Source organism: Panulirus ornatus, chromosome 4, assembly GCF_036320965.1.
Source record: "Panulirus ornatus isolate Po-2019 chromosome 4, ASM3632096v1, whole genome shotgun sequence".
Lineage (NCBI taxonomy): Eukaryota > Metazoa > Arthropoda > Malacostraca > Decapoda > Palinuridae > Panulirus > Panulirus ornatus.
In genome coordinates, this window is record NC_092227.1 from 62,871,709 (window position 1) to 62,880,784 (window position 9,076).

Genomic DNA, 9,076 nt, shown 5'->3' on the forward strand with positions numbered 1-9,076 from the left:
ATCTCTCTTACCCTTACGTTACTTACTCGATCAAACCACCTCACACCACACATTGTCCTAAAACATCTCATTTCCAGCACATCCATCCTCCTGCGCACAACTCTATCCATAGTCCACGCCTCGCAACCATACAACATATATATATATATATATATATATATATATATATATATATATATATATATATATATATATATATATATATCCCTGGGGATAGGGGACAAAGAATACTTCCCACGTATTCCCTGCGTGTCGTAAAAGGCGACTAAAAGGGGAGGGAGCGGGGGGCTGGAAATCCTCCCCTCTCGTTTTTTTTTTTTTTTTTTTTTTTTTTTTTTTTTTTTTTTTTAATTTTCCAAAAGAAGGAACAGAGAATTGGGCCAGGTGAGGGTATTCCCTCAAAGGCCCAGTCCTCTGTTCTTAACGCTACCTCGCTAATGCGGGAAATGGCGAACAGTTTGAAAGAAAGAAAGAAATATATATATATATATATATATGCGTGCCGTAGAAGGCGGCAATAAGGGGAGGGACCGTGTAGTTGAAAATATTTCCCCTTCTAGTGTTTCATGATCCAGCCTTACTACGTTCCACTGTTGCTTCCTCAGTGGTCCTGCTTCTAAGTCTTCCAAGGTACCACCAACCTGCCCATATATCAGCCTCCTGAAATGCACCCATGACACCATTGGATTGGGTCATCAAGGCCGTCATTATCAACCTATATCCAGCAGCTGTAAAATCTTTAACCCTTAAGAAGATTTGAGTCTGGAACCGCAAGACTTATTTACACAATGCTCTACCGATGCCAGACATACGAAACAGTGAAACATTTCATCACATGTCTAAATCGATGCTTTACATTAATTTAACAAACGAAAAGCATTCATGTTCTTGAATTTTCCCTTTACAATACTTATTCATCATAACTCATTATCCCTCAGTGAATATAATACCTTGAGTCGAAACAAAATGCTGCGTGTCTCCCCTCCTCCTAACTCTCCCTTGTTCTCTCCCCAGGAGGCTGGGGGGGGGGGGGCAGAACCAGTTCTCGACCACCTCAAGGTCGTGCAGTTGTGATCATTTGTCTGGGCTTCTTAACCTCAGATCAGAAACAGAGTCACAGGCGAACAGAGTTCGAGCAGTTGCTGCATCATCTTTGGTATGCTAAAATATTCTGTTGGATCTCGAGACTCTAAAACTAGGAAAGATGTCATAGAAAATGGTAGGGCACATGGCGCATTTAAACAAAAGTAGAATTCTGCGTTAGAAGACTCAACATCCAAATACACATTGACAATGAATGGCTAGCTGGATGTTCTGACGTGTTAAATCTATTGTGGCCCAATAACTGATTTAATGACAAAGTTGCAGCAATACTATAGCCTATCTAATATTTATTTGCAAGCTGAAATGTGAGAAAACTTACAGTAAATTAAAGATTTATTATGTTGGGAGATCAAAAGAAAATTTATGACATCGTAATCAACTCGTAAAAAGAGAAAAAATGAAATTCCATAAATACGGTGCGCTTCTTGGTAAAAACAGAGCGGGCATTTTGATCTCATTATTATCATTATTATTGCTATTATTACTTATTATTATTATCATCATCATTATTTTCATTATTATCATTCAGCTCTAGTAGATACCTGAGGCACACTACATACCTCACCATTTATTTTCTTTTTAGCGACATGCCACTTTTGAAGCATATCCAAGACCATACCATTTCATTCTTCATTTAAGCTTCATTGCTCACTTCCCTGTTTTCCAACCTAGTTAGTAAGAGACACTAGAAGTGGTAAGTTAATGCCCTAATCAAGGACATCTCATTAACGATATCTAGATATATTCATTCTTTCCATACATATTCGCCATTTCCCGCGTCAGCGAGATAGCATCGAGAACAGATGACTGAGCCTTAGCGGGAGATTTCCCCACTAACCCTCTTCTCTGGCCTTATTCATCTTATTAGCACACATCTCTCTTTCCCTTTCATTACTTACTCGATCACACCACCTCACAGCAGTCATTGTCCTCAAACATTTCATTTCCAACACCTCTGCCCTCCTCAGCACATCCTTATCCATGCCCCATGCCTCACGTCCATACAGTAATGTTGGGACTACTGTAGCTTCAAATATACCTATTATTCCCTTCCCAATAACGATTTCTATTACCACACGTTCTTCAGCACCCTCTGAACCTTTTCCCCTCCCCATCCTATAACTCTTTCGCTTCCATAGTTACAGTTGTGCCAAGTCCACTCCCAGATATCTAAAACACTTCACTTCAATTTCTACCCATTCATACTCACATCCCAACTTACCTGTTCCTCAACCCTGCTGAACGCAATGAACTTGGTTTTATTCTCATTCACCTCCAAATTTCTCCTTTCAAAAACTTTCAAACTCAGTCACTAACTTCTTGCAGTATCTCACTCGAATCAGCCTCCAGTGCTGTATCATCGGCGAACAAGTGACTCGCTTTCCAGGCCCTCACATCCCCAATTATAGACCACATACTCGTCCCTCTCTCCTTCTCTCGTATTTACCCCCCCCCCCTCACTACCCCCATCCGTAAACACATTAAACAACCACTGTGACATCACACACTCTTGATACAGGCCCACCTTCCCTGGGAACAATTCACTCTCTCCTCATTCCTTTACAGGCCTTACGCCTCTGATAAAAACTTGTCATTTGCTTCTCGCAGCTTACCTCCCATATAGTATATTCTTAAGATCTTCCAAAAGGCATCCCTGTCAACCGTATCATATGCTTTCTCCAGATCTATAAATTCCTCACACAAACAACAGTGTCTGTTTCACCTTTCTATAATACCGTGTCCGTTTCTCCACCTTCCTGAAACACCGTGTCCGTTTCACCTCCTTCAAAATACCGTGTTCGTTTCACCACCTTCCTCAAAGAATGACAGGTTTATTATCAAGTTTTTGTCTGCGTGATCGACCAAAAGTCCCTTGGTTATTGCTATCAGCTGTTTTATCAAATATCAATTTCTATTCAAATATAGTTGCCGGTCTCCTAATAATGTTACACAACAGCTGTATTCAATTTTTTGAGATTTTGACTAATACTCATGATTTATCTTACAGAAAACTCAAAAACCGCTAATTTCTCGTACATCTATATGTTCTTGCATTCCACTTGTGTTTTGAATTTTTCACCGGTGTCTTGACACTTTCATAATACACTCCCCCCCCCCCTCCCTCCTCCACACACCGTCGACCACACCCCAGACACGTTCCTGCCAGCTTGGAATTGAAAAGTTACTTCGGCGAGGCTATATCATCATCTGTTGACGAGAGGAATTCAGTTAAACTTTTTCATTTCACAGGAATTTCTGTGCCATTGGAGGTAGCGTAGCCTTGGAACTGCAGGAGCTCCTGTAGGATGGGTCTTTGGAGTAACATCATGACCCTCTCGAGAAAGTGTTCCTGGTGGACATGATAAATGAATTAAATCGATACCAATAGAATTCAGATGGTGACGAGGCTTCGGCGACGCGCCACATCACAGAGGCAGTCAGTACACGAACGTAGCTCCGTGCCATTACAGTGTATCCAGCGCATTTGCCGCCGAGGATGTGCTTCTCTCTTACTCCACCTCATATGAAAGGAATTTGTAAGTCTAGTCAATCCCAAGCGTCTTAATAACAGCAACAAAAATGTTGTCTAGTCTTGTATTTTTTTTTTTTACTTTTAAGTAATTCACAGCTATTTGATAATTGTTTATAATTCATATTCAAACGTACTTAGGCATTAAGCTGTTGACAGCACCAGGGTAATATTGCCGTCCTGACTGAGGAGCTTTAAAGTTTTGGTGCCCAGAACCATCTTACACTCTCCATATTAGGATTGCTGGTCTTACTTTCTGTCAAATCAAAACGGGACTGCAGGGCTAGTCCAACTATTTTCTTCTTACAAGCACCATCCACCTACTCAAACATCACTTATTTTCACAGAAATTCTCTTGCCGTCTCCTGGCCGCACACTCACTTTTAATGTCATCATTATAAAGTCCAACAAACCTGTGGCCCTTGGTCCTCGGTATCATGGGGTGCTAAGAATCTCTGGGTTCCCGCCTGACTTTAAAGCCAATGTGACGGAGGGCACAGACAGTATACTGTAGTACCAGTACCTCCCACGACCTTTATCACTTTGAGAGGCTGCCCCTTTTTCTATTCACTATACCAACCTTCGCGGTCTTTCTAGAAACCTCTCTTCTGTTGAGCATCATTTGTCTGGTTAATCTACTTATTTGTTACTTCTCTCTGAGACCCCAGTTGTCTAATGATGTTCTCACACTTGTGCTTTCCCATACCCAACGGTAATCTCCACTCGCGTTTCCGGTTGAACGGTGGTGTCTGTGCTTATTCCAACGTCAACACACCTGTTGCACACCTCAAGGACCCTGAGTCCCCAAACTTTGATGTTAACTGGCTCAAGGTCTGTTTCCCAAGTACCACAATTGTCCTTTGTTTGCTCCTACTGCTCCCCTAATGTTACAAGCTTGATATCTTTCTTATCTAAACTCCTGCCATGAGGCCATGAATTCCTCTCACCCACAAGCCAAGATGCTCTAGTTAGGGAATTTCAACGTTGAATTCCCTTCATACGGATGGTGGGGGATTGAAGCCCTCACGTTCTCCATTCTCAATGATCTAGAGAAAATTGTCCCCCACCCAACTCATATTCCTGGCCGCTATGACCACTCTCCTTACATTCTAGATCTGTTTTTTACCTCTAATCTTTCGCTCTGTAGCTACACAAATACGCCCCCTAGTTGGTACATCTGACGACACTTGCTTTCATCAGACCTCACTTTTGGTTCGTATGACCTCGCTCTTGTTTCATTTAATCACACTCTCATATATGTATCTAATCTAACGGCAACTTCCCCTCCAGCAGCCCATTCTAAACGTAAATATTAGCACCTCAATAAGCTGACAGGAGTAACCTGCGTGAATCGTTTTCTGACTTTCTTTGAGTGAATTACGGTCTCGTATGTGGTGATGCTTCTGTCTCCGCCAAACGCTTAGCAGAGGTGATTGTTGCAGGGATGGAAGCATTTATCCCCTCATCCTCCAAGACGACTTCTTCCAGTCCATGCTTCAACCGTTCCTGTCTTAAGGCCATTCGGGCAAGGGATCAGGCTTATGGGGCTTGGAAAGACTCTTCTTCTCTAGATCCCACTGAGCATTTATCACTGCACATAATCATTGCAAGCACGTTATCCGTAAGGTATATCGTTCCTATATTCAAAAGGAAGTGCGATAACCATTTTTCTTCATCCACCGATAGGTCTTTCTGGTCTTTAGCTAAGGGCATCGCTGACAACTTCTGTCGCTCCACCTTCCCTTCACTTTCCCATTACGACAGTATTATAGCTATCACTCCCGTAGACAAAGCACTCTCTTTGGTTCCCCGTAATCTCTTTTAAAAGTGTCTGAAAAGCGCTTCTCTCTTTCTGGACACTACCAAGGATTATGGTCCTGATGACTTCCTCCCCATTGTACTGAAAGAGTGTGCCTCTGAATTTGCACAAGTGCTTCCTCGTCTGTTCCGTTCCTTTTTATAAACCAGAACTTTTCCTTCTTCTTGGAACTATGCCTTGGTGCATTCCATCCCTAAGAAGGGTGACCGATTCTAACTGCTCAAACTATATCGTCTTGTTGCTCTGACTTTTACCATTTCTAAGGTTTTTGAATCCCTCCTCAGTTACCATATCCTCAGACATCTTGAAGCTCACAGTATCCTTTCTGAGATTCACTGATGATGTTCTTTCCTATCTTACTAATGTCTGGTCGTCATTGAAAGATTCTGAGGAATCCTACGTAGTTACCTTTGATATATCCAAAGCTTTTGATAGTAAGTAGGATCGGGGTTCTCATCTCTACACTCCCCTCTTTTGGCTTCCTTTTCTCGCTTTGCTTCCTCTCTGGCCGATCTATCTCCGAGGTTGTTGATGGATCACCCTCTCCCCCTTTCTCCATCAACAGGTATATTCCTCAAGGTTCTCTCCTGTCCCATACAACCCCCCTCTTCTTTTTATCAATGATTTCCGTTTCTTTGCTAATACCCAAATATACTTATACCCTGACGACTTAACACAACGTTCCTTCACATCCCCCTTCAGTGTTGATCCTTCTTCTCTCACTCGATCAACATCTCGTCTTGACACAACTTCCTCAATGACCTCAGACTAGTACAGGATATCTAAGCTGAGTAGACGAGATCTGGTTAAGTTTAATGCCTTCAAGACCCAGTTTCTGCCCTACTCTGTATCGAATAAGTGACAAAGTGAATTAGTGGACAGATTGACTAAGTTAACTGAAATAATTGCCTTGGTATTACAACTTATGGCATCCTATACTACGCAGAACAGAAACGAGGGTCAGTAAGTGTCCAACCACCATGGAGACAGTTTCCCCAGCCCGGGGAAAATAACGCTATTATCTACTAGGAATTCCGGTAAGCCATACCTCGCTCTGCTACACAAACTATATTTATAAAGTGTGCAAAACTCATCCTTCTATAAGGGTAATGAGCCAATGGTATGTTTACAAGAGAAGCTGATAACTTCAGTTCCAACAGGGCCCCAGTAAGGGGTACATCAACAGTAGGGGCCGTACGCCAGCATGGACCTCAAGAGAGGATCTTAGCAGTGTTTGTACGGAAACAGTGAGCTGTACCAAGGACGTACGCTGGGTGCACCGCGCTGCATGTGAATAGTGCACGTACAAGCTGACATGACTTGGGGAAAGTTGGCCGTCGTTTAGCGAGGACTGCCGCACGCCCGGATCCCCCGTGCACATACGGATCGAATTGACCGGGACACGTAACCAGGGTGATGCTCCCTTTCGTGAACTTTTACCACCAGAGACTAAGCAAAGCCGCTAGTCAGTATATGCTGCATGGCAGGAATTACTGTATAATGCTTGTTTTGAAGTGTTTGAGTGCATTAACTAAATTTCCCTTACGCTTGTGAATTAGTGTTTTATTTAGTATTAGCAGGTATCGGATGCATGCCTCATTATTTCTAACACTGCTAGTAGACTTAGATGTTAAATGTAATGTCTGCGGTCTTTCCTTAGCCAACAGTAAAGTGAGTGGTCACAGTATGCTTGTTTTTCCATTTTTTCTTCTACACACACACACACACACACACACACACACACACACACACTTTTTTCATACATATTCGCCATTTCCCGCGTTATATATATATATATATATATATATATATATATATATATATATATATATATATATATATTCCCATTCAACCAAAAGACTATTCTGAGAAACACACACGAGAGACACATGACGTTCACCCCACACAACATAGACCACGGAGAAGCACATATACAACAGCTGAAGAAGGAGCGCTGAAATGGTTTGGACGTGCGGATGGGATGACGAAGAGCATTGGAAGGAACAAAGAAAGGGGAAAACGAAGGAGGAGGTGGAAGAATGGAGTGAAAGTTTCTATGAAGGTGCGAGGGTGCAAGGCATGCAAGGGAGAGAGTGGTGTAGACGGGGCACCGTGCTACATATGAAGCGGTTTCGGGAAAACACGGAAAGATCTGTGGAGCGTGCTGGTGGACGGTGGGCTCTGGTTTCGTTGCATTATACGTGACAGCTAGAGAGTGGAAGGAAGCGACTGAGGCCATTTCTTCGTCTTTTCCTGGCGTTATCCCGCCAACGCGGGAAATGGCGAACGCGTCTGAAACTGGAGTATGCCATCCCTCTAAAAAAAATAATAAACAAATTAATAAGTAAACCAGAGAATTTTCTCAGTTTAATGAGTAATGTCACGTATTCAAGTCCATATCGCCGAAAACTCGATGATTTTTGTTACAGAGATACCAAGGAGGATCTTGCAAGTGGGAGGTTTTTTGTGGAATGAGCCGTGCGTCCGCCTTTGGCCAAATTCTAAGGTTCTTTATGTCTTAGAGAAGACCTACATATATATATATATATATATATATATATATATATATATATATATATATATATATATATATATATATATATGGAGGAATCGAGATGAAAACACAGCAGAGGGGAATCGCCAAGTACTAGCTTGATGACAGGTCGTGATACAGAACCACACTGGTTCAGGCCAGCCCACCTCCATTATTCCCAACTCGTATTTGTAACTGTCGATAGATTCAACTTTAGTAGCTAAGTATGTTGCTAAGAGCACGAAAGTGTATTTATACAAAGCCACAAGCTTAATTGTTTTCGTATCCAAATAAGAAGGCAATATATGCTCTATGAGTGCAGCCAAGAATCTTAATCAGTATTGTTTAAAGCAGAAGGTCTTACGTTGACGATGCCGAATACGATGGCGTTCGCTTGTCAGAGATGAATTATCAGAGTCAGGGAGATATACGCCTAGGTAGCCTCAACTGCGTGATCATTGGTGTTTATATATGTCAGTATCGCTATATCACGGCACACACACACACACACATTCCTATAATCATAGTGAAAAGTCGACAACCATGGAGGAATTGCTATACCAGTTGGTTATTTGTGGAAAAAAAGGAAATCGACGATAGAAAGGAAAAAAAGTGTAGGACACAGGACAGAACCTTGAGGAACATTTCTGTTGATGGAGAAAGGGGGGGAGGTTGATTCATGACCAACCACGGTGATAGATCGGCCAGAGAGGGAACAAAGAGCGGGAAGGGAACTAAGAAATAAGCCCCGAAACACACCCTGTCCAAAGCTTTGGATTTTTCAAGGGCAGCTATCAGATTTTAGTAAGACAGGAAAAATTTTCATCTGTGGATCTCGCCTTACGGAAGTCATACTGATGATCAGAGAGAAGACTGTGAGATTTAAGATGTCGAAGGAAATGGGAGTTGAGGAGGAATTCAACTGTGGAAACAGTAGATGCCAAAGCACAGGACAGTAGTTAGAAGAGTTATAGCAGTCACTCTTTTGAGGAAGTGGATGTACGTACCTACGTTACATGCTTCCAAGAAGGAAGGCCTGAAGGTAAGAGAATCCCACTTCCCTTGCATTATCCCTGGGTCTGATTTCCGA